The sequence below is a fragment of the Stegastes partitus genome, unplaced genomic scaffold (genome assembly GCF_000690725.1).
Source record: "Stegastes partitus isolate 25-593 unplaced genomic scaffold, Stegastes_partitus-1.0.2 Scaffold1484, whole genome shotgun sequence".
Classification (NCBI taxonomy): Eukaryota; Metazoa; Chordata; class Actinopteri; family Pomacentridae; genus Stegastes; species Stegastes partitus.
In genome coordinates, this window is record NW_007579215.1 from 99851 (window position 1) to 123886 (window position 24036).

At 42.9% G+C, this 24036-nt stretch overlaps 1 protein-coding gene across 1 annotated transcript in view; it reads left to right on the plus strand.

The window, feature by feature from the left end:
* The window catches only part of LOC103370815 (plexin-B1-like), a gene marked incomplete at its 3' end in the record, with an annotated part of 97998 nt that overhangs the window by 18183 nt on the left and 55779 nt on the right, over positions 1-24036 (plus strand). The window contains exons 2-3 of the mRNA XM_008299976.1: positions 4120-4191; positions 23195-23308. The remainder of the gene's footprint in view (positions 1-4119; positions 4192-23194; positions 23309-24036) is intronic.

The window sequence follows — 24036 nt, forward strand, 5'->3', positions numbered from 1 at the left end:
GTTCTAACCGGCTAAAGATGCTAATTGTGTTTTTATTGTGTTTTATTTTTCCATTTTTACTGATGGTGATCTTATTTATTTAATCTTATCTTTTTACTTCCCGGCTGTTATATCGATGAATCACAGAATACTGAACACTTTTCTGTCTCTTCTCTTTTTTATCATTTGTTTTTCTGCAAAACAAATCTACCCACGGTATTAATAAAGTACCTCTAACCTTAACCTTGACCTTAAACTAACATGGATACCAATACTCCTTGTAAACATTCAGATATATTAATGTGAGCATGTTGGCTTCAGCATCACTCTCACTTCAAGTTACTTGCTGTGTTTTGGTCAAAAAGAAGTCAAGAAACATGGTGGCCAGTAAACAAAACCTAAAGGCTGAAGAAGGACCGTATAGTAGTAGAAGTATTGTATAGTTGTGTAGACTACGCTGGATTTGACCCACTGTAGTGAATGTATTTAAATGCCCACGATGAGGGTTTACCATCAATATCAATGTCCTGGTTTCACTCTGTTCCAATGATGTGTTCCCAGCTCTCAGGCTTTACTTTGGTGAGCACAAGGTTATTATAATTCCTGTTTCAAACACTACAAAAATAAGATCAAAGATGTGCTAAAGAGGCTGGAATTATCCACTGAAGGGCAGACACACAGCTGAAAGCTGAACTCCCAGCCGGTTTTCATAGATGTTAATAATTAAAAGAATAAATTTCAGGTATATTGAAGGGAGCAGTGTTCTAGGCTTGAGAAATGAAGTGGGATTGAAACATAAAATTTAGCATTAATTTATATTAGGAGGAGTGTGTGTGTAGATAAGAGATAATTAGCACATTTGAAAGGATGTTTGTGACACAGTAAAAAAAATAAAAAATCTCTGCACCAGAGTGAAGCTATTGGCTGGAGGGGGATGCGGCGGTGGGGGGGCTGGACTGAGAGTTAAAAAAGCATTGGTAATTAAAGTAGGCAGATGAGGCTTAGCTGATGACCCTTGTGTGTGTGTTTCCCAAAAAAATCAATCATGGCTAATACGGGTTGGGGAATTGGCACACATGCCATGTGTTGTTGTCAGATTAGGATGATGACGTTTATCCTTTTTGCATGCCATTACAAAACATGGCACCGCAAATGAATGAATTGGCCACAGAGACGGCATGCCGCTTGTCACGCTCAGTGTGAGAACACAATTAGACTTAATGACCAAGCTGTCGCTGGAAGGCGTTCATCCTCTATCGTATTCATTAAGGCTTAGAGAAAGATGCCCAGTCTCTCATTAGTTCACTATAAAGTGAAAAGTTTAATCCCTGTGCTTGCACTGCTGTAGATGACTTCCAAGGAAGACTTGTGCTGTTTGGAGGCACTGACACATTTACCTCTGGCCCTCAGGAATGCCACCACAAAACTATTTCAGTTTCAGCTTGACAACACGGCTGGCCTTTTTGTTGTTGTTGTTTTTTTCGCCTTACGATTTGTGGGATAACCTTTGTTCATTCTGAGGTGCAATGACCAGATGTGGGCTGAGGAATGAAGCAGGATGGCATCAGCCCTGTGCCAGCGCGCCTGAGAGGGCAGGGCAGGAGTTGTATTTAGACGCTGTATATATTTTCCAAAGGAACAGAGAGGGGGAAAAACCTGAAATTTCTGGTGTTTAATTACAGAGCGGCCGTGGCCAAAGGCACACTGTCAATGGTAGTTTTAAGACCGACAGCTTAACAACCACAGGAATGGTGGCACTATTGGTTTTTGTGACGCTGTGTCATTTCCTCCTGTGAGGAGCCATGTTTTTGATGTGTTTGGGATATGAACATGTTCCAGCTCCATTGAATGGACAAAATTAAGAAGCAAGTTAAAAAAAAAAGAAAGAAAGAAATGTGGTGGTGCCATGTTTACCAAAACCTACCACAGCTGCCAAGTCAAGGGTGAACGCTTACACTAATTTTAGGATTTTTATACTGCTTGGAAATGGCTATTTTCTTTTTTTTTTGCAGTCTGTTTTCTCGTGAGAACCTTCTTCGTGACAGCTATGGCTTTGAAGGACGTTTCTTCTATTTGCCTCGGCTGTTGCGGCGATATTTTTCTTTCCCGTCTTAATCTGGCCTGATTAGAGTCGAGTCGGGTTCCTCTCAGCGCTCCCCAAAAAGTCCTTGTGTACTCTTGGCGGTGGACTTGTTTGTGAGGACTCCTGGGTGTTGTGACCCTCTCTGTACACTTTGCGATGGGAGGAGGTGGGTGTTTTGGCCAGTGACTCACTGGTTTTGGCAAGACTGAGTGAACGCACCATGTAACCAGTTGAGTCATTCCATATTTCCCAAGAATGGAAAGCCTGGCTGAAACTGGCGGAGTCCTCTTTCATGGCCACAAAGGGAACCATTAAGGCTTAAATGCATCCGGATTCAAGTCGCCCCCGTAATCTGTGTATACCTGATTTGGTCAGAAGATCTAATGACTAAGGGACCCAACATCCCTGCTTCTAGTCCCTGAAAGCTAAACGTGCCCACTGCTGCTGCCAGATGAAAGGTCCTCCAGGCTGTTTGATATCTCATCTACTGCCTGTTTGCTCAACCTGATGAACCACAGTGTCATACAGGTCAGCTTTAATCCTTGAATAGGAAACTTACAGAGGGGAACAAACATTAGAGCAAAGACCGCAATCCTTCCTGTTCCTGTCACATCAATCCTATCAGCCCATCAATCTTTGCCCACAATTCCAACAAACTCCTTTCTGCACTTTCAACTTCAAACTTGTCCCCACATAGCTCAGCTCCAGGCCTCACCCTGGCAGTCTGGGTCAAAGAGAAACTGGAACAATATATGAGAGAGCCAGCCCCTCAAGGCAAACAAGACCCAACAAATCCCTGCCAGAGGTAGGAGCTGCTGGATCAGCTGGTGAAGCCTAAACATTTTAAAGGCACTCTTTTTTTTTTTTTACTGCCCTGAGAACGATTGGAAAACCTCCAGGTTTGTCCCCATTTGGTCCGTGTTAATGCAGCATTCCTAGACAATGACTGTCATTTAGTTCTCCTATGGGACGGCGGTTATATAACCTTTACAACTTCAGGACACCTGTGGTGAAGAACATGCATAAAATTTGAATTTACAAAGGCTGCAAAAGGTAATTTAGTTTATTAAATCGAAGCGTTTTTCCGACTTGCTGGCTTCATGGCACTGTGTCATTCAGACAGAGGTCACTTCTATGTTAATGTTCCTCTGGGCTTTATTCAAACAGACCCACTGCAGCGATGGATTATGTGCACACTATTACAAGTAAGATTGGACAGCAGATTAAGTGATGTAGAATGCAAAATAATGCACTTAAATACAAAAGACTAAATCTAAATGAATAGCAGCAGCTTATCAAACTGTTGAAATAACTAAAAATTCTGTCCATGTGTGATGATAATTTGCCAAACTACAGCAATTTAAAATGTGTTTTTTATTGTTCAACCAGCCACAGTGGGTGCTTTTGCTAAATCAACAAAGTATGAAAGGGAGAGCTAAAAATGGAGAGCGTGGACAGAGGCAGGGTCCTCCTGCACCGACCTAGTCAGGCGTCTATTATCGTACACGCTCCGATGACTTCCATCACCACCAGCTGTTACTTTTTTAAAGACAAATATCAGTAAAATGTCAGGAAGGTGTGAAAAAACACAACTTCACAGTGGTGCAGTGTGTCTGTTTTACACAACATCTCCAGCACACACTGGCATCATTAGAAGATTAACATCTGATTAACATCTGATCAACCCTCGTCCTTCACTTTGAGTCCAAGTTCATACTTTGTCTAATTTTTTAAAGGTGTCTTTTGTGTCCGCTCCGTGTTCAGCAGAGGTCCGTTGTTGCACTGAACAATAGTTTCCTTGTATGAAGAGCGGAAGCCCTCACCTGCAGAACATGAATTAAGACGACATGGCAAGCGTTGCAAATAGTTTTAGCTCAGTTTGCAGTGGAGAATTGTGCAGCCACCGGCCCCTGCTATCATCATCTGTTTCCACATTACGCTCTCTCAAAGACCATTTGTGTTGTGCATTATGTCATGTCTTGGCTTTTAGGAGAGAAAGCTGTAAAAAAAAAAAAAAATGCTCTCTGTGGATTTTCTAACTGCTTGTCCTTCTCCAGGTTTGGACAAATTCCTTATGGGAGCTATGGAAAGAATGGAAATGGCAGGAAAAGCGCATTGAGCTTCCACAGGTAGGAAACTCGTATTTTCTCTCTTTGTGTTCATGCCTTTGCAAAAATGACACACATTCAAACAGACGGTAGCGCTAGCTTATGTTATGCTCATATTATAAAGGTTTTTTTGCCCAGTGCTGATGGTATACACTAAAATAGCCCGATATATCTAGAGAGCCATCCCTCAAGCCTTTTAAATGATTTCCTTCAATTCATCTGAATTACACAATGGCTCATGGGATTTAAGTTTCCTCCTCCTGCGGTGTCAAGTCCACTTCCCCCCAAACCGCATCCCACCGCACTCAGCAGCTATTTAAAGTGTCAGCGGCTGCCTCCAATTACTCTTCCCTGCACCAAACCAGAAGCTCGGGCCACGCAAACGGAGGCCTCCCCGCTGTGACTTTTATCTGTTTGTTTTCATATTTCCCTTCCTTCGCTCGGCCCTCCTCCCTTGTGCTCTTACTGTTTTCGCCTTCGCCAAGGATTATCGTGTTTTTCCTTCAGTTGACCTTGGTTACATAAACTAACTCCTGATCCCCTTCCTTGATTCTCCTCCCTGTCCAAGTCCTCCTCCTCCTCCTCCGTGTCCCACTGCTCTGCCAGGCGGCTATCCTCTGGGCGCTCCCACAAAGCCCAGTGTTTTGATTACATTGTGAAATTGGAGCCAGGACTATTTATTCCCAGGCTGAGGTAGAGTGGAGGACCTGCTTGGAGGATAAGCCAGAGACGGGGAAGCCAGGAAGCTGTTGTGGTTGAATCAGGCGGATGGTGTTGGTGGGTGAACCGTTTATGTCTTCTCATAACCTCTCTTTGTGGGCCGTGCATCCACACAGCTGTTTCAAATAAGCAGAACACCGCGGGGTCGCATCCCACTGTCAGCAGTTTCGGCACATAACCCAAAACCCGTCATTGGGATCTGGACATTATAGGGTGGTAGAACTGCCAAGAGGTTGGAGACGCCATCCGACTGCCCTTCAGCTGCAGGATGGAAACATACATCCTGCCAGAGTGTTACTGACACAGACACCAAATGTTGTTTTTTTTTTAGCTTTAAAGCACGAATACGAAGCAGTTTTATATATTTATAGGTCTTGACCTTTGACCCACATGAAAGTATAGAAGACAATGATTTTTTTTATTATATGTGCTTGTAACCGAGCAACCATAAACAAATGTTTACATACATTGTAAAGACAATGACAGTCTCCAATGACTCCTGTGTCTCTGAATTTTCTTTGATGGAATCATTACAACACATGCATCTCTCACCACAAACCAATCAAGTGTTTTGATTCTTTCATAGATTTATTATAGGTCTTCTGGAGACATGATCAGATCTGCTGGGTCAAATATATACATACAGCAACTTCGGTGATGTAGAAAGCTGCGTCAATGAGATTTTCTTAGTGACAGCCTTTTAACTTCCTGTGAGCGATCACGATTCACTGACTCCTCTGAGATCATTTAAGTCGGGCCCGTCTGAGTCATAGGAAACTGAAGCTATGCATGGTTTCTGTAAGTGATTGTACGCTTTTGTTCACAACTGTAAATCTGGAAATATTCACATATTGTCTTTAAAGCCGACAATGTCTTATTGTGATTGAGCTGCTGTCAGAATTATTCACTACAACACCAGACAGGTATTAATTCATCTGATCTGAACAAAGCCCTTCACTAATACAGAAGTTATGATCAACAGTGACAAGATGCATCAGCCAGTTACAAACTCTTTAGCTTTGAATTAAGTTTTATTTCAGATGCATTTTATTCAGGGTTATGTCTTCAGTCAGAACTTATGGCTGTTGGTGATTTTGCCAAAGGCAGACAAAGAACTGAGAGACGGACTAACACATTCATGTTTCTGGTCTTTTTAGAAAAACTTCTGTATACTGTCAGCCTCATTCTTTAACATGAGTTCCCCTGAAGCGGATGAAAGCAGCACTCGGTCCATCCTCTGGTCTTCTGGCTGTTTTGGAAAAGTTTGTCCTTAACTTTCTCCTAAATCTTGCACCCTGCTGAACGTTTGCAGACTGTTCTGGGATATATCTGGGAATCATTTTTCCAACAGAAATTTCTTGTCAGAGAATGTGTTTTTTTTTTTATTCCCAAGTTAATCAGAGAGAATGGGACCTGGTCAGGAACTGCCTTTCAGGATGTCAGACATATAAACACAAAGGCAGCAACTGTATTGGAACCTTAATTCTTTGAGGTTAGGGTTGTACTAAGATGTACTACAACTTTAAAATCCTGCTTTTGAATTAATGCAGAAGTAATAATAGTCTAATAATATGAAATGATGCATTGCAGTAAAGAGCACTGGAGGTATTTTCTGCACTCAGTACTGTTACGATAGTACATCTTTCTGATTATACTGAAGTACTTTTACTGTAAGTGAAATTGTCAGTGTATAACTGTCAGAGTGTAGATCTGAATAGTTCCTCCACCGCTGCTCAACTCTGTCTGTCAGCAAACACTTAATAATTATGTGCACAATATGGTCATTATGTCTTTAACCAGTGAAGCTACACAGCCACGGCCTGACTGCACCTCCCCTGTAAGGACGGAGGTGACGTAGACCAGTGGATCTGTTGTTGGAGCTGCTCTCTGCATGTGTGTGAGAGAAGTCGCGGCATGTTGCTGCCGTCACAGGAAAGTTTAGTAATAAGCAAAATAGGTTTGGAAAGTTTGTGTGTCACAGGAGGTAAATAGAGTTTCTGTGAAGAGCAGGTTTCCTGAGAATACTGCTTGACTTTAACAAGAAAATGATGCAACTAGTGTGACTAACAGCTCACACAGCGCTATGAGCAGGTGTTTGTGGTCCACTTGTTCTGAAGCAGGATTTTGCAATGATTTCTTTAGAATCCAACTTTTAAGTCAAGTGACTAAACATTTTCATCGTTGTGCTGATGGACCTGACGTTTAGCAGGTTTGTATGTAATACTGACATTTGTTTGTGTTGATTTAGTTGTTTTTTAAACTGTTTGCCTTAAAAGATGGAATGATATAATGAATAACAAAGTGTGTTTCCTTGGATGTTTTGACAGGTTTTATTTGTGTTATTATATTTTGGTAATGCGGTTTACTTTTATTTCCTATTTTGACTGTACTGCCTGTTTCCTGCTGTTATCTGATGTGCCACTGTCGATGTCTGAGCAGAACCATTGAGGCTTCAGGTTATTTTGGATCTGGGGTGGGGTCAGCAGATTGTTTCATTTGGGACGGGCCGGCTCGTAGCCCCCAGTAATTATAGATGCACTATTGACCAGTCCGTAATAAACCCACCACTGTTTCCTGTTGTGAGCTTCACACCCATTGTCCATGTTCATTCTCAGCCTGTGTGAGGAGCTGGAGCAGGCAGCTTATTCTCTGTTCTGTTGTTGTTGTTGTTATTTTCAGGATAAATGGAGATCACCTCCAAGAAATCACAACGTGTCACAGCATCCTCTCTGTAATTACACAACATAGAGGCTCATTGGTTGCACTTATTACTGTGGCAAAAACCATAGTGTAAATTTTTGGGTGCACCAGAATTCAAAACCTTTTTGACCACAATGACCAGAAATAAGTTTGGAGAATACCAAACCCAAGAACACCAAACCCAAGAACACCAAACCCACTGTCAAGCATGGTGGTGGCAGTACTATGCTCCAGGGCTTTTTTTTTTGGTGCCAGTTGAATTAATGTTTTATATAAAGTAAATTAAATATTACTGAAGGAAGATTGGAAAGTTGAAAGTTGGGTCTTGGATGCAGTAGATAAGATAATGGCCAAAACACATCTCAAAAGTCAAAGAAATGACTAAATCAGCCTAGAATTAAGGTTTCAGATTGGTCTCCCTAAAGTCCTGACTTATGTAAATCAAGAACCTGTGGACTGCTATGTAGAAACAAGTCTGTCAGAATGCCAACAAATTCAAAGTAGAAGTTCAGTGCATCAATACCAACAGTAAAAAGTCAGTGTGGAGCCCTGAGATGCAGAACAAAGAGCAAGTTGAGGAGAACGGATTCATTCTTATCACCGGAGTTAAACTATGAAAAATGTTGACAAAAGAAAAGCTCATTGTGTCAAAGTGTACATGTTATACTTCTGTGTTTCGGGATCTTTTGTTGCCTTTTCTGTTTAATTTGCCAGTGAGCAGAACTTCTCAGAGGTTATCGTGTCGTCACCTCTGGTCCACGTGAACTCAGCCTGTGTTCAGCACTGAGCCGAGCCTCTAACAACACTTGTTCACTTTACCGGGGCGCGCATTTCAGAACTATCTTTTACCAAGCAATGAGGACACACGTATAGTATTCGCACCTCATTTAGTTTAACAGGTCACACACTTGACCTTGTGTTGCATGCAAAAACATTCAAATAAACGGGTCAACATGCTGACCGGCGCACTCGCAAACTTTTGTACCTGCACCCAAACTAATTTCCATCAGAGAGCAAAGTTCATTGAAGCCAGCTGTCTTTGTCATTATTGAACCACTGGTGCACTATTGTTTTCAGAAAATGAAATTGTGACACAGAGACATGCACACGTGCGCATCCACGTGGGGAAAGCCGACCGGAGATGAGCAGCCAAGCGTTAGATTACAGGGAAATGATCAGCCGGGGTAGACAGGAAACACAGCAGGAGAGTGTGTGTGTGTTTCACAGTGTGTGTGTACTCACCACAGACTGCCTCATACCAGAACAACCAGACCATGTAATCATGTCATTTGAAAATCCATGTTTGATAAAACACAAAGTTTGTCATTAACAATTCATCGATTTTCACACAAAGTGAAAGATCGATCACAGGCGAAGATAAAGCTGCATTCAGAAGCTGTCTCTGATCTGATTTAGCATACGGAGGACAGGCTACACAAGGCAGGGCGGGACTTGCAAATGGCTCTTCTGTTTGGTTTCATCCAGGCATGATTTAGTTTGGGTTTTATTTGCAGTTTGGTTGCAGGCCAGGGGTCATTATTGTAACTGTGCTGTTCCTGTCAGACTGAGTCACAGGGCTGCTTCTCATTCACAAGTCTGAATACTGCAGGAAGCGGTGCTATTTAACTTAGTTTGAGCGTTTTTCTGCATCCTCATATAACTCAATAAGCTGAGTTCCTCTCAAATGCGTCTATTTTTGTTGTTTTCTTAACGGCACAAGAACTGTTTCCTGTCCATTTAACATGAGAGAGCAAATGTGTAATCAGGAATAGATGAAGTACAACAACAGGCAAATCCAGTATTCAGGGCCAGCTTTTGGTATTTGACAGCAGCTTTTGGAATCTCTTCATGTTACAAGAAGAGATGGAAACAAATGGGTGCAGATTTAGTTGGCAAACTTTATGGAGGTCACTTCCAGGGGTTTAAAGTTTGTGTATTCATCTAAATTATTTTGGGACAACTCTACTGACTGGTATTTCCTGTGCCCCAAACAATGACAATCCAAAGTCTATTTATGTCTACTTACATTACTAAACATGTTGGCAATGCACCAGTTTTAGTCTATCAGCTAGCATGCTAGCAGGATTAGCCTTTAAAGGCACCATGTGGAGGCCTCACTGAACGTTAACACGATGTCTCCTTGATTCGTCCATTAACACTGAGTGTTTTTCTCTCTTGACTCCTTATGTTTGTTTTACGTTTAAGAAGAAATTTGATTCTGTATTGGTGGAGCTGGAACTAATTTTGCCGTCAGCGCTGGGCTCATATGAGGTTTGCTGCACCGGTTAGCCTGTCGCTAACACTTTCTGGAGTACCCTAGCATCTTCCTAAAGTAACGGTAACTTTCACAAAATGCTATAACTGACAGACATGTCTCTCAAAAACTGAACAAGAAGCGCTAGCTATCGCCACAGGTCCAGACATTAGCTTTGAACCTGATGTTTTGGCTGCACCACATCGTCGTTCTGCTTTAGGGGTAAAACCGCTCCGGCTTGTTTGTATTTCTTTGAACCAATCACGATCGGGCTGAGACAAAGCTGCAGCGCCGGTGTTTTTCTTACAGCAGCGATGGTGGAATTGTTTAGCTGGAACGTTTGCACACTGTAATTAAAACGGATAATCCACTGAAATAAATAGTATGGCTGCTTTACTGCATGACCCAAATCCTTTGCAAAACTTGAACTTTACAGTGTAGAAGGTTGTTGTTGTTGTTTTTCCACAGCGAACAGGGATTTTGGTTACACGGAGTGAACGAGTCGGACTAACTGCCATGTTATTGAAGGTGCATTGATTTTCCTTTTATTTATAGGCCTACATGTGAGCAGTTGTGTTTTATGGGCTGTGGCTGTAATTTATTTGATGTGATTACTGCACAGTAGTTGTAAATCCATTTTTCTCTCTCTGCTCCGCTCTTGTCGATGCTTTGAATGTTCACATGTAATTGTCACAGAAGCTTCAAGAATGGGTCACGAGCCTTCAGTTAACTCCTTGATCAGAAATAAACCTGACTTCAGACCGCCTGGCCGTGGGGATGGCCGGTTGTCTTTTTTTTCTTTGGCATTCTTTAGAGTCGCTCCTGCACCACAGACTGCCAGTCACACCTACACTAAGCCTATGTGCCGGCACACAGTTGGTGTGCTTTGCCACTAAATGCTACACAGCTAGAAGGTCACGGGGCTTTGTGGGTTTTGTCCGGGCGCTTCGGCTTCCTCTCACAGTCCAAAGACATGCCTGGTAGGTTGACTGGTGGTTCTAAATTGGTCCTAGTTTTGGGAGTGAGTGTGCACGGTTGTCCATCTTTCTGTTTTCACCCCATGTCAGCTGGGATAGACCCCAGCCCCCCTACCGTGACCCTTTACAGGATAAAGCGCGGTATAGCAAATAGATTGATTGACTTGAGAGCTGATTAAAGAAGCTTCATCCCAACACATGTTATTTGTGTGCAAGAAAGACCTAATTTAATGGCAAAGAGCAACTTTTCTATCAGCTCCCAAACAGGAAGTTGTTGGTATGTTATGGTTCAGAGCAACAGTCTCCTCCGGCACCATGACCACACATTGCAGCACATCTACAGCAAACCTTGCAGAGCCAATGTTGTGGCCTGCGCTGCACAGATCTCTGCTTTAAGGGATGGATAGAGGTCTGCAGATTAGTGTACTTTTAAGCGTATCAGACATCTTAACTACCATTAGGGGGTTTGATAGAATCTGGAGTGATACCAACTAAACCTGCTTAAATGGGCCCATACTGTGTCCACAGATTAGCTGAAGTCAGAGGCTTCATCAGAGGACTCGCCGTGACTGTTAACCACGGCCTCGGAAACACTGCTGAGCTGGAAGTAATGTTTGCTGCTGCTTATTCATTTTGTCCATTATAGAGGCTGGTGATTGTTTGTGATGGCGCTCTGCTTACTGTATGAATCGCCGGGGCAGTGGCGGGGTGCAGGGGCGCCGGCCCACCACTAATGACCAGATAAAAGTAGTTCTCAAACACAATATTAAGTTTGAATTAATTATAACAACGTAATAATAAAATTAATAATAACGTTCATAGTATTTTGCCATATTAACAATATTTTATTATTAACAGATTTAAAATGTGTCTTCACTGTGTGTTTACTAATTCTACACTTCCTGGATTCGGGGCGGTGGCCACATGAGTGTGTATGTAGCTCCAAAAACTTTTTGTGATCATGTGACCTTGGCCCGGGCTCTGATTGGCAGCTGTAGGCTTTCTCACGGGGCGCAGCGTCCTGGACCCGTCCACTTTTGCTGTAAGCCAATTAATTTAGTCTTTATTTGCTTTTGTCTTCTGGTTGGATATCAAAACTGTCCTTTGATATTCCTACGACTGTGCTTTAAATACATATCTAACACCATCACACGGCCTTTCCCGACGCTCTTCTACTAAATGCCAGCTATTATCGTGACGGCTTAATCTATTGTCTATGCTGTCAGTGGAGCAGGTAACTGGGTTTAACCTCTGACAAATCTGACATCAGAACTCCCTTGTTTATTTTATATCTATATCTATATCTATATCTATATCTATATCTATATATATATAGACCGACCAGCATCATGAAATGCTTTAATTGGCTTTCAGCTCTCAACACTTCACCATTTTGAACAGGAATTTCAAACTGAATTCACCTTTTTCGGCCCAAATTTGAGCTAGAATCTCACTGGGTTTCTCTGAGAAGTCAGAAATGAATCAAGCATCACATTCAACCACTAAAACTAGTTTTTGTCTGTTCAGGAATGCAGGTAAATAACTTTAATTTAACATCCTAGTCGAGAAATAATAACGTGCTTTACTATTCATTCAGTTTTGTTTTGTGTTTGCTATACAGTAAAAGTGAAAATTCTCTGATAACAATAATAATCTTATTTTAGCATTAATAATGTCATTTTGGTCAAAAAGCTTCTACATACAGGTGTAACAACCATTTCAGACACATAAAAAGGATTTTGGTGATTACCAGTGCACTGGCTGGTGGTCTGGTGGTCTGTAGGTCTGCACTGTTCTGTCTGTGCAGGCTTCAGAAAGGCATCATCCAGAAGTCATACCACCGTGAGCCGGCTGCTCCGTGAAGTGCTTCAGATGAAGCAGACACAACAAAGTGGGAATGCCTTCTCAGACCGATGTTAAACAATGCTGCCAGCACATGTCACCACACTGAGGGTTATTGAAAGCAGGGTGAGACCTGCTAATGACGGCAGCGATGACGATGACGCCCTTCTCATACCAGTGCAACAGTCTCTCACAGCTGAGGGCACCTTTCCCAGAAGCTCAGATTTTTGTTTGTTGCACAGAGGACACGGGAGGATTTGCTTTACTTTGCCTCTGTGGAAGGTGAATGACTCTTGATTTCTCTGTCATCCATCACCTGATCTGCCTTTTATGCTTCCTGTTCGACATTTGGTGTCGTTGAGGCTTTGCAACTGAGTTTATTTTGAAAGATGAGAAAGTTCAGAGGAGGTTCGACGTTGTTCCCTGAAATGCACTTTTCATCGATATGTCGTTAAGAGTGAACTACTGCATTACAAAGCTTTTTAAATAGTCTGAAAGTTAAAGCACATTTACTGCATCTTCATCTGAGCCACATTAAACCAGATTGTTGTAAGACTGTGTTGCCGGCTGCTCGTGTCGGCGTCCTCTCGTTCCTTAATGGATAATAATTGGTGCTTTTCAGTCTCCCAGTGGAAATATCTACATTTTCAACTGTGGTACTAATGCAAACTCCTTTTAAAGCCACACATTGACCCAGACCAGCTCCAACTTAAACCCTGATTGGTAAACATTTTAGAATAATAAAGGATTTCTGTCAGGTTTACATTGCTGTCTGTGACTCACAACTCAATGCACCTCGATGCAAATGAAAGCTTGGGAGGACGGCTAAATGGACAGGCTGCTTCTTAAGGAGGAAAAAAACAACAAATGGCAGCATTTCCCTCCTGAGGGATGAGACGTCGGTTGTAATCGCTGCTTAGGTAGTTTAACTCTTTAAGGTGTGCATCCATTATCACTTTGTGTGCGTTTTGTTGTGTGTACGCTACGAGGATGTGGTCATCTCAGAAAGTGGCCGCTAATCACAAACCCGCTCCCCGCGGAGCTTTAAATCACTGGCAGACCATTCACTCCCTCAGACTTAATGTTCTGATGACAAAGATGCTACTTCTGTAAAGCCCCTTTCAGACATGTAGTCATTTCCATTAATCTGACGGCAGTTTACGTCTGAATAAGCAGCCCGATCGCTTTTCTGTCAAAGTCACAAGGACAATTTCACCAGATTGGACCCCACTTTCCTCACAGAGCACAAGATGCTTTACAAACTGTTCGCCTGCTAATCACAACAGCCTTGAAATTACACTTATTTTGAATTATTTGGAAAGCTTGGGTTTAAGTACAACAGGAAACTGACATATTTTGTTAAAGAAACGTTCTGTATTCAAGATTAAACTCTTTTAATCTTCCATTTTTTAGAGCTAAACTTTCAAAACTATTGAATAATTTTAAAATGTGCTCCTTTGTGTCTCCTCTCTGTGTTTGACATCATATCAAACGAGTGATGTAATGCCAATGGACCTGGCTAATCTCAGCAGGACAAGGTGACTTTACCGGAGCAGCTCAAACACTGGCAGCAGCAGAACAATATAATCAAATCACGTCTTTTCGTTGCCCTCATCTCTTCTTCTTCTTCTTTTTTTTTCTTTTGACTACATTTTCATGTCTGTACGACGCCTGAACTTCACATGACTTCCACAAACGCCACTCACTCATTTCACTGATTGTGTCCTCTTTTTTTTTCTTAATTTAAAGTCACCTACATTCGTCTCGGGCTTCCCGGACCAGCCGAGCAGGGTGCAGAATCTCAATCACTGGCCTGACCATTTCCGTGACATTCACTCACTGACTCTGGCTTTTCACCGCTCTCTTCCTTTTTTTCCATTTAGTTCCATGTCTTTCTTTCTAATGCTCCCCTCCTCCTCCTCCTCCTCCTCCTCCTCCTCCTCCTCCTCGGAGATGCTCCATACCTTGAGGATATTAAACCCAGGCAGAGATGAGTGCTTTTACTGAGGGATGTACCTTTTTTGATGTTGGGTGGATGGGAGAAGCTGTGGAAAGGTGAAGAAAGTGGGTCATCCATGGTTTTCTTTTCCGTGTTTGAAAGGAAAACGATAGAATGAAGAGGAAGAACTTTAATCATTTGTTGACATCTTCAACAATAAACCCCTAAATGCAAAGAGCTTTTACTTTAATTCTGTCTAAAATTTGTAAATGCAAATTTGCACAAACCCTCAAGAGAGAGAGAGAGAGAAAAAGAAAGCAAAAAACACTTCAGCATGAAATCTGACTCCACATTTTCGATGCAGTCCTAATTAGGTATTCTCAGCTGGGCCGTGGCCTGCATAGCTCTCTGCTTTTTGCTATTCAAATATATTAAAATGAGAGGATATGCCAGTTGCTGCTCTGCTTTGTTGTTTTGGTTTTGATTATTAAGGGTTTGGGCTTCATATGAGGGGTTTCCAATTTGTTGCAAGAGTTTAAAGAAAGTTATTTTTATATAAAGATTATAGATACTGAAAGAGTCTCTTCTTGTGAGGCAAACCAGAATAAACGTCCCGTATTCCCATCCTCCACCTCGTCCCGTACCATCGCCTCCGTCTCATCTAACCAGTCGTCCTCCCCCCTCCCCCTCCGTCCATCCAAGACAGACTAAATTAATAGACAGACCGAGAAAGCGCAAAGTAGAAGAGGGACAGAAAAGGTAAATTAGATGGCGAGAGGCGAAGAGAAGCAATATGGGGCGGTGGGGGTGGGGCTCGAAAATGGATGTAATGGAGGCTGGTGGGATGGAGTGATAAGATGAGAAGAAAAAGTAGATTGAAAGAGACAATGGACAGATTAGGGCTGGAGGCCAGATGATACCCAGAAGTACAGTTAAACACACATGAGGCCGATCAATAAGGCGCTGGTCCTGAGGGAGGAGATCCGACCCAATGACACAAACACAACCTCACAATCCTCCAGAGGATGAAAGGACAATGCTCAGCCCACATTTCACAACCTCCCCCGGCCTCACTACATCCACATTTACACACAGACACCATCGCTGGTCTCTGAGGCCGGTCGAGGCTGTTGACAAATTGGATGCTGTCCTCACTGTTTGCTTTTTGCTTTTAAACCATAGAGCAATTAAGCCTGTGATAACAGCGATAAGCTGCTTTGTCAAGTTCCCTATACAATACAGGAGCCCCCTGCTGCTGAAATGAGTTGCGATCCGAACCGAGATCAGTGGAAATATCTGTGTTTACTGGAATTTGATTAGATTAGATTCAACTTTAATGTCATTGCACAGAGAACGAGCACTAAGACAACTAAATTAAATGGTTGTTGGGGGGGAGCGGTGGCAGCAGGAACCAGTAGTAAAACCAGGACAGCTGCTAAATACTGGAGAAAGTTCTGGAAGACAATTAGACTGTGTTCAAACAGAAGGCAGCAGCTCTGTCCGGTCCACAGAGGAGGTGTTCAGGTCCAGGGCTGAGCTTTGGATCAATCATGTGTTTGAAAAGTTTACAGCCGATGAACATTTACTGTGACTGTGGTGAGACAGCAAAATACACAAACATACAAATATGCTTCAGGTCACGTTTATGGACGGATACAGTTTACCTGAACTAACCCACACAGAGCACTGAAGCTGTGTGCTGCTGGTGCAACTGAAGATGTCACGGTGAATGATGGTCATTTCTGTGTTGACGCTGACTTGAGTGACGTTCTGCCTTATTTGGATTCTACCAAACCCCTCCTGTATTTCATTGTAAACGTGACGTCCTGGATGAAGCTGGGAACTTAACAGGGCATTTAAACAGGGGCGTGTCGACCCTGAACAGCAGGAGGTCTGGTGCCGGGTCTCTGTGGCGATTTCGTCTAATGAACATACAGATTCTTGGAACCCACAAGAGAGCCGACCACCTGATTGCTCTGGCTCGGGCGAATGGCCCGAAGGCAGTTCGTTAGCAATCCAGATCGGCTGGGGAGCGACTCTTCAGTTAAAGTAGAGCTTTATTTGTAGTTGCAGAGCTGGAGAACAGGCCCGATCACAGAGGACTCGCTGCTGTGAGGAAGAATTAATGAAGACATTTGGGAATTGGAGCGGCGCTGCAGCGTGACTCTGTGTTTGTGCGAACATGCTGATTAGATGTTTGTGTGTGTGTGTGTTAGAGTGTGTAATTACTGGTCTCTAGTTTACTGCCAGCCTGTGCATCTGTTACCTGACTCCTTCAAAGCCGACAGATCCAAAGGACTGGCGACCAGCAGCCTGTGAAAGCAAATACACTTTGTGTCTTTATCGGCTGTTTACTAGCTTCGCAAACACGTCCACAACATGCTCAAGGAGAAAAATCCAAACTCGCCGAGGCTGTAGGACGCTGCAGCTCCTCTGTCGACTGCTAAGAAACAGCCTCGGTGCAAACAAAGTGCCGGACCCAAGCTTAAAGTGTCCATGAATTCACTGTGTAATGTGTAATTACATGTGCGCTGCTATACCGGTGTCAACATTTGTGCTGCATCAGTCATGGTGTTACATTAAGCTGCGGCTGTGCGTCTGGCTCTATCTGAGCCGGCCAGCAGGGCGGACAGAGTAATGACTAGTATTTAGACTGCTGTCAGGCCACTGTGCTGATAACAGTGTGTGGGAGCGGCTGTGGAAATAGTCTGTCAATCCTTCAATTTGACTCCCATAACCACTGCAGTACCCCAACACACACACACACACACACACACACACACACACACACACACACACACACACACACACACACACACACACACACACACACACACACACACACACAGGGTAAGATAAAGTACAGGGGAGTAGTTGTGGAGCTTTAAACAGGCAATCCAAATATTTTCTGCCCCTTGAGGGTTTCAGACAAAGCAAAAATAAACGCTGTTTTTCTCTGTGGTGTGGGACCGAAGCACATCCCAACACAGTGAAGTGCTGCTGTGAGAAGCCAGAGCGTTGCTTTTAATTTGGCCCTGCACGTCGGAGACTCTCACATTCAAAACGTCCTCGCCTCTTTCCAGTCGATCCTTCTTTTATGTTTTTTTTTCCTAGCTTTGGATTACAACTGAGCTTTTAATCGATTTAAAATTGAAGTTGTGATTTGAAACGATTCAAATGCTGCCACTCAGGATGTATGTTGTGCCTCTGAGCGTAGACGGTTGCGTGGGTGGTTTTCCAGATTCATGCGGCCCTCCTGGTGTGACAGTCATGCTTTCATTTGTATCTCATTTGTTAATGCTCCATCACATGCTTTCTAATCTAATACAAACATAATACCACAAATCAGCATTTGTCCATCGGTCAGCCCTTTGAACTTCGTTCCTTTTAGTCACAGATCGTTTCCAGCGTCATTGCAGAGACGAGGCCCGATCCGGAACCAAAAGCACCATCGTATTCATTCCAATCAGGCTGAAGGTCTTGGGACTCGATGTGTTTTTTGTCTAATAACCCAAGTGGACTCCAGAGGACAACATTATTACAGGAGTTGAAAAGGTTTTTGATTAAAGAAGCAGAATGTAAACTGTGAAGCTCACATGGTCACAGCTCCTCTATCACAAGGTGGCCTCTGTTTAAAACATGCCGTAACTTACAGATGATAAGCCAGTATCTTTTTTCACACGCTTTGAACACTGCAGCTTAAACAATGATGCGGCTAATTTATGGATTTTTACGAGTTTTACGAATTTGCCTCGAGATATATATGACATTAAGAGCGACAACGAAAGAGAGACTGAGGAAGTGATGAAGTGATTCTGAGGCTGTTCAGCTCCTGAAGACACTGAAGAAGACGACTTTAGTGGTTTTAGTGCAGGAGGAAGATGAAGATAGCGATCGATGACTTTTCCTGGTAGCTGCTGTAGTTTTAATTTTTTTACCAGCCATGTTACAGGCACTGTTCGGGAAAAAAGCATTTACGGTATTTGTGTGTGTTACTGGCTCGTATTTAATTAAAAGTTTAAAAAAATCTTTCTATGTAAACATCTCATGTTACAACGTGGACACCTGCAGCTTATAGACACCTGCGATCTGTATATGTACAAAACTTGTTTTCTTTTTAAAGTCAGTGGGTGTGGCTTATGTTCAGATGCACTAAATAGTCCAGAATTTACAGTAATCTGCTTTATCAGCTGTTTTGCTCTAAATACGACGATAATTGACAAGATGAGCATCACGCTGTTTTGAAGACGACCTAAAATTTACAGTTGTGACCATAAGCTAACTCGTAAAATGCTTGTTGAGGGAACAAGTCAAGTGAGAAGTATCGTCATTTTCTTATTGACTTCTATGCAATCAGACTTCAGATGAGGCGCCTCCTGCTGGCTGTTAGAAAGAATGCAGCTCTACGTCGTTTTCCATCTTTCATGATACATTCAACTTCATTTTGATTTCACTGTGGGTGGTGGGACGTTCACAACAAGAGGCTTGTCGACCCATTAGACAGCCAACACCCAAATCTCAGCAATAGAAGCAGGAATACTTGTTCTCACAACTGACAACTGTAAAGGAAGCATCAGAAGCAGCTGGAAGAGCAGCTACCAGTGGCAGGGATGGACTGTGTTTCGTGGTCTGTAACTTTAAAAGAGCAGACGGACTGTAGACAAGAGCAAACAGAGATGTGTTTGTTGATAGTCTCTTGCAGACTCAGGGTGTGGTTGCGTTCGGTGGACGTCTATTGTTGTCTGATTGTCTAGTTGTGGGCCAGAAACAGTCGAGCGTTCAGACACTCAAGTCTGAACTGTGATTTACCTTTTGCAACCTGAAAGAGCGTAAGAGGTGTTCAGTCTGACCTTGAAGCGCTGCAGGACGCTGCAGGGCAGGGACACGACCTGACGCTGACATTCAGAAACTTTGTAGATTTATTGATAAGTCCTTCTGAAATCTGCTTTTGTTTCCTTCAAATGTTTTGTCAGATTCTGAGCCCTGAGGGGGCGACTTTACTACAACGTGAGATTAATGGGTTAGCGAGGAATGCTGAACCTAAAGTCAGAGCTTCCATTGTCAGGAAGATGGCTCTCTTATAACCCGCTAGATCAACATCGTAACTCATGCTGGAGAGGGTGAACGTCGGGTGTACGAAGCTTTTCTCTTTCACCAATTCTTGTCCCGTTTATTCTTTGTTAGCAGTACAGATTCTATTTACAGTAGCGCACGCTGTTTGCATTGCATCGTTACAGTAACCCACATGTTTGCTGGTGATGCAGAACCATGTTTTTATGTTTGATGCTGATTTGCTGCAGAGTTCATTTTACTGCAGCTCATAGAAAAAGTCTGTTGGAGAATATTTAATCAATACCATTAATTGCACTTTTATTTGGCCAAAAACTAAAGTATTTCCATGTAACATTTATCACAGGACAGTTTCAGACTTAAATCTTTAATCTCTTGTTTAAGTGAATGAAGTTTAAAGTTTACAGCAGTTGTCATGCTACAAATAAGCAGCTGCAATGAAAGGTAAAAACATATATTACTTCCACTATTAACAGTTTTTATACGAGAATTCCTCTCTTGCATCATTCGCAGCACTTTTTACTGTAATAGTTTTTTATATTCTCCACAGCGCTCTATGTTACCAACCTGTTCCTCTTCGCTTATCCTAAATCACTGAAACCTGGTTGACAAAGAAAGTTGGTGACCGCTGCTGTAGAACCAGTTCACACAAAGAAAGCTGCGTCAAAGCAGTGAAAAGATGTTTATCGACGGTTATTGTAACTTCATGGGCCGTCTCTGGTTGTTGATTTAACCCCTCGCAACTCAAAAAGTTCCAGATTTAGTTCTAATGTTGGAGGAATTCTGCTGTAAATTTTTGAGCCATGAACTGATTCTGATGATATACCCACCGTACACGTTGACAGGATTGGTTTATTTGGTTTGTGTCATGTTCTGTCATTGCATTAGCTGCTTATTGTACTCATGATGGTTGTTCAAACATATAAAAACCAACATATGGGCATGTTAACAAGGTAAAAAGCTTGATTATTGACATTTATTCTAGATGATTGGTGGGCTATATAAATGATCGTACAGATAAGACACGGTGAATTGACATAAAAATATAAAAACATCTGACTAGTGTTAACATGAAGAGCTGTAAGAGAACTGTGTTGTATTTTTGCTGTTGATATGGAAGAAGGGGACACAGTTGTACATTTAGTTGTTGGGTTATATGAGAGCGAGCACTTGCTTTAAAACTTAAAAAGCTGTGGGGACAAAAGCAGTTATCACAAAGAGCTGCAGAGACAAAAACAGTGAGATGAAAAGCTGTAAGGACAAGAAACAGTGTTAAATGATGCTGCTGCAAACTGGAGGCGCTGTCGAGGGGGAAACAGTGTCAGAAGATTGGAAGAGGCACAAAGAGAATAAACGGCGTTGCATGATGAAGGTTGTTGCATCTGAAGGGCTGCGAAGGGAAAACCAGTGAGACAATATGTACGTTGCAGTGAAGAGTAGTTGCACATGAGTAGAAGTGTCATCGCCTGCAGAAGGAACAAAGCAGCTGGAGTTACGTTCCTTCTTGCACCAGGTGCCTGAAAAAGACTAAATGTGCAATTTTTAAGGTGTGTTCCAGAGAAATCAGTTGTTCCTTAAACGGCTGCTGTCCTGTTAGTGGGCATCTCTTCTGGATCTTCTGATTTCCAACAGCTCGCTGCGACCCGGCAGGACGCTGATGGGGGCTGGGAGGGAGCCTATTGTGTTTCTAATGCAGCTGACCGCCCCTTGTTTTGGAACAGAAGGGCTAAGAGATGCTCACACAGTATCAACCAGCCCTAACATGCAGAACCCCCCCGTCCTGAATTTTCCCAGCCTCCCCTTTTTTTTTTTTTCCTCCTGCCACCAGGGGAGGAGGAAGTTGGTGCAGAATGGGACCACTGATGCATTTTGATTGCACCACAACGGTTGGAATGAGTCATAAATCAAACCCCTGACCTGTCCCGGCTCTTAATCATCCCCCTACATCCATACAAAAATGCATCGCCTTGTCTTCATTTTGGCTTGGTAGGGACTGGTCACACTGGGAATTCACTGGGACCATCGTTACATGCTGATGGATGTCTGATGTTTAACAGCGGCCCCTCCGGCTTTGGCTCTACGAGATGAGCGCATTATGGATTTTTCTTTGTGTGGAGAGAGAGCTATGGGTTTTACCATCTTATGCACCTTGTATTTATTCACTGAAACTACATGTGCACATACAGCTGGACCTTTTATGTCATTTGTACACTGATTTAAACCGTTATCCAGAAGCACAACATCACCTGCACTGCTGTTTCTATAATTCCTAATATAAGAATAAGCTGTCTCACTATGTTTCTACGAGACTTTTTCATTTTTTATTTGCACATTTCTGACTTTAAAAAGAAATATGTGATTTGATGAATGCACTGACAGGATAGCTGTGATGTGCACTGTGCAATGACATTAAAGGAGTTGTATTGTATTCTACCTCCTGGGGCTGGGAGGAGGCGGCCTGTCATAACACTGAGTGGGAGGTGTGTGAGTGTGTGTGTGTGTGTGTGTGTGTGTGTGTGTGAGTGTGTGTTGGAAGTCGTGACACACACCCCTCACCCCTCACCCAGCTTATCAGTGCCCAGGCAGCTGTGTACCTGACGCTGTGTAATCTCATTGATCCCATTACCAACAGTGTTGGACCAGAGCTCGGGCCTGAGAGCCTACGCTGGTGTCACAGGGTCAGCCGGACGTTTTAAAGGAGCACCTCCACATTTTGGGAAGCATTTGCTCGTTGTGTCGCCTGTTTTGTATTCGTGTGTTCAGCAGGGATAGTCTGAATATCGGTGTGGCCGATATTCTGATTATCAGTGTGATAAATGTGCTGCTTCAGGTCCAGTGCAGCCTCCTGACTCTCACAAATGAGATGTGACGATGCGACAAACCATGAAATTAGCTTCTCTCGCAGTGGCTAAAGCTATGCTAACGGCTAGCGGCTAAGTTCGCCACAGATTGTCCTGAAACAGAGTTTGGAGCACAATAATCAATAATGCTTTAAGATATGAACCTTAATGGGTAATAAAAGTGTTATAACAGTGAAAGTTTCAGAAAATAGAGGATGACTGCAGAAGACAAATCTCAGTCACGTAAACAGAGTAGAGCATCCTAACTTAAACGCTCCTGTTAATATTTTACATATTCAGTTATAGTCACCGTTGGTAATGAAGAAGCCTCGTTATGAATGAGAGGTTCTCTGCCATCACATGCTGTCATAACATTGCATTCGTTGCATACAGGTCCAAAAATATCAGCTATCAGCCTTTTTGATTACCAGTAATTGGCATCAGCATTGGCCAAAGAAACAAATGGTCAACCCAGCTTGCTTGGTCTAGCTTGGGGAGAAGAGGAAAAACTGCTTGTTTAAAGGTTTTATTTACAGTCTCTACCTTTTTCTTCACTCAAGTGCAAGATTTGGATTGGCTTATTTATATATCTGATTCACTTTGAAGGTGCTGATCACCTGTTTTCACCTCATAGTCTCGACACTGATGAGAAAAATGTTTTGTCTCCCTGTCTGATGTGCAGACGTCCCACCATCGAGTGCCGCCCTGTCCTGTCATCAGACCTGGCAACCCCACTTCCTGTGAGCAGACGTGGCCACATGTCCGTTCTGTTGTAGGTGGAACCACAGTGGATCAGGTCAGTGTTTATTTTTTTATTTTTTTTAACCAAACGCTGAAACGTTTTTGGAGATATCAGTGTAACAGCTGCAGCAGAGGTCCTGGCTGCTCCTGCTGGATGCCTGGTGTTGTTTACCTGCCTCCTGGCCAGATGAAAGCAAAGTGCTGGCTGCCGCCTGCCTTCCAAGGTCAGGTCGCCCAGACCTTGTTTAGATGTGAATGATGCTTTGGGTGAATTTGGAGCGCAGGCAGTGGATGCTGTTATCCGTCGCCTCCCCGTATAATGAGGTGCATGTTGTGTGTGCACGGTGGAGGGCTGGTGACCCTTTTGCTGTCTTCAACACGATGATGAATGGGACTGTTAGGAGTGGAGGAGTGAGACTTCACTGTGAATTTCTTAACCATCGTGCACACACACTTTACACTTTGCTCTTGGATGAATCTGAACATGCGGATCTTCATTTCTCCCCCCTTCCTTGGAGGCACATAGAAAAGCCAATACATTATTTGTCTACACCAATTTATTCCTATAGCTTCTTCTCCTGGGTGTAGGTTGAACATTGTGATGGAGTGTTTTCTTATTAATGCTAAAACAGTGTCATTTCTAAAGCTTTGCATTGCTGAGTGCTTCCATGCATCCAGGATGTTGGTAAAATGGGAAAACCATCCTGAATGCATCAGTTTTTAATGTTGCTACACATTAAATTGCAATTTAAATTCTGTACAATTGTCATTTAAATCAGTGAA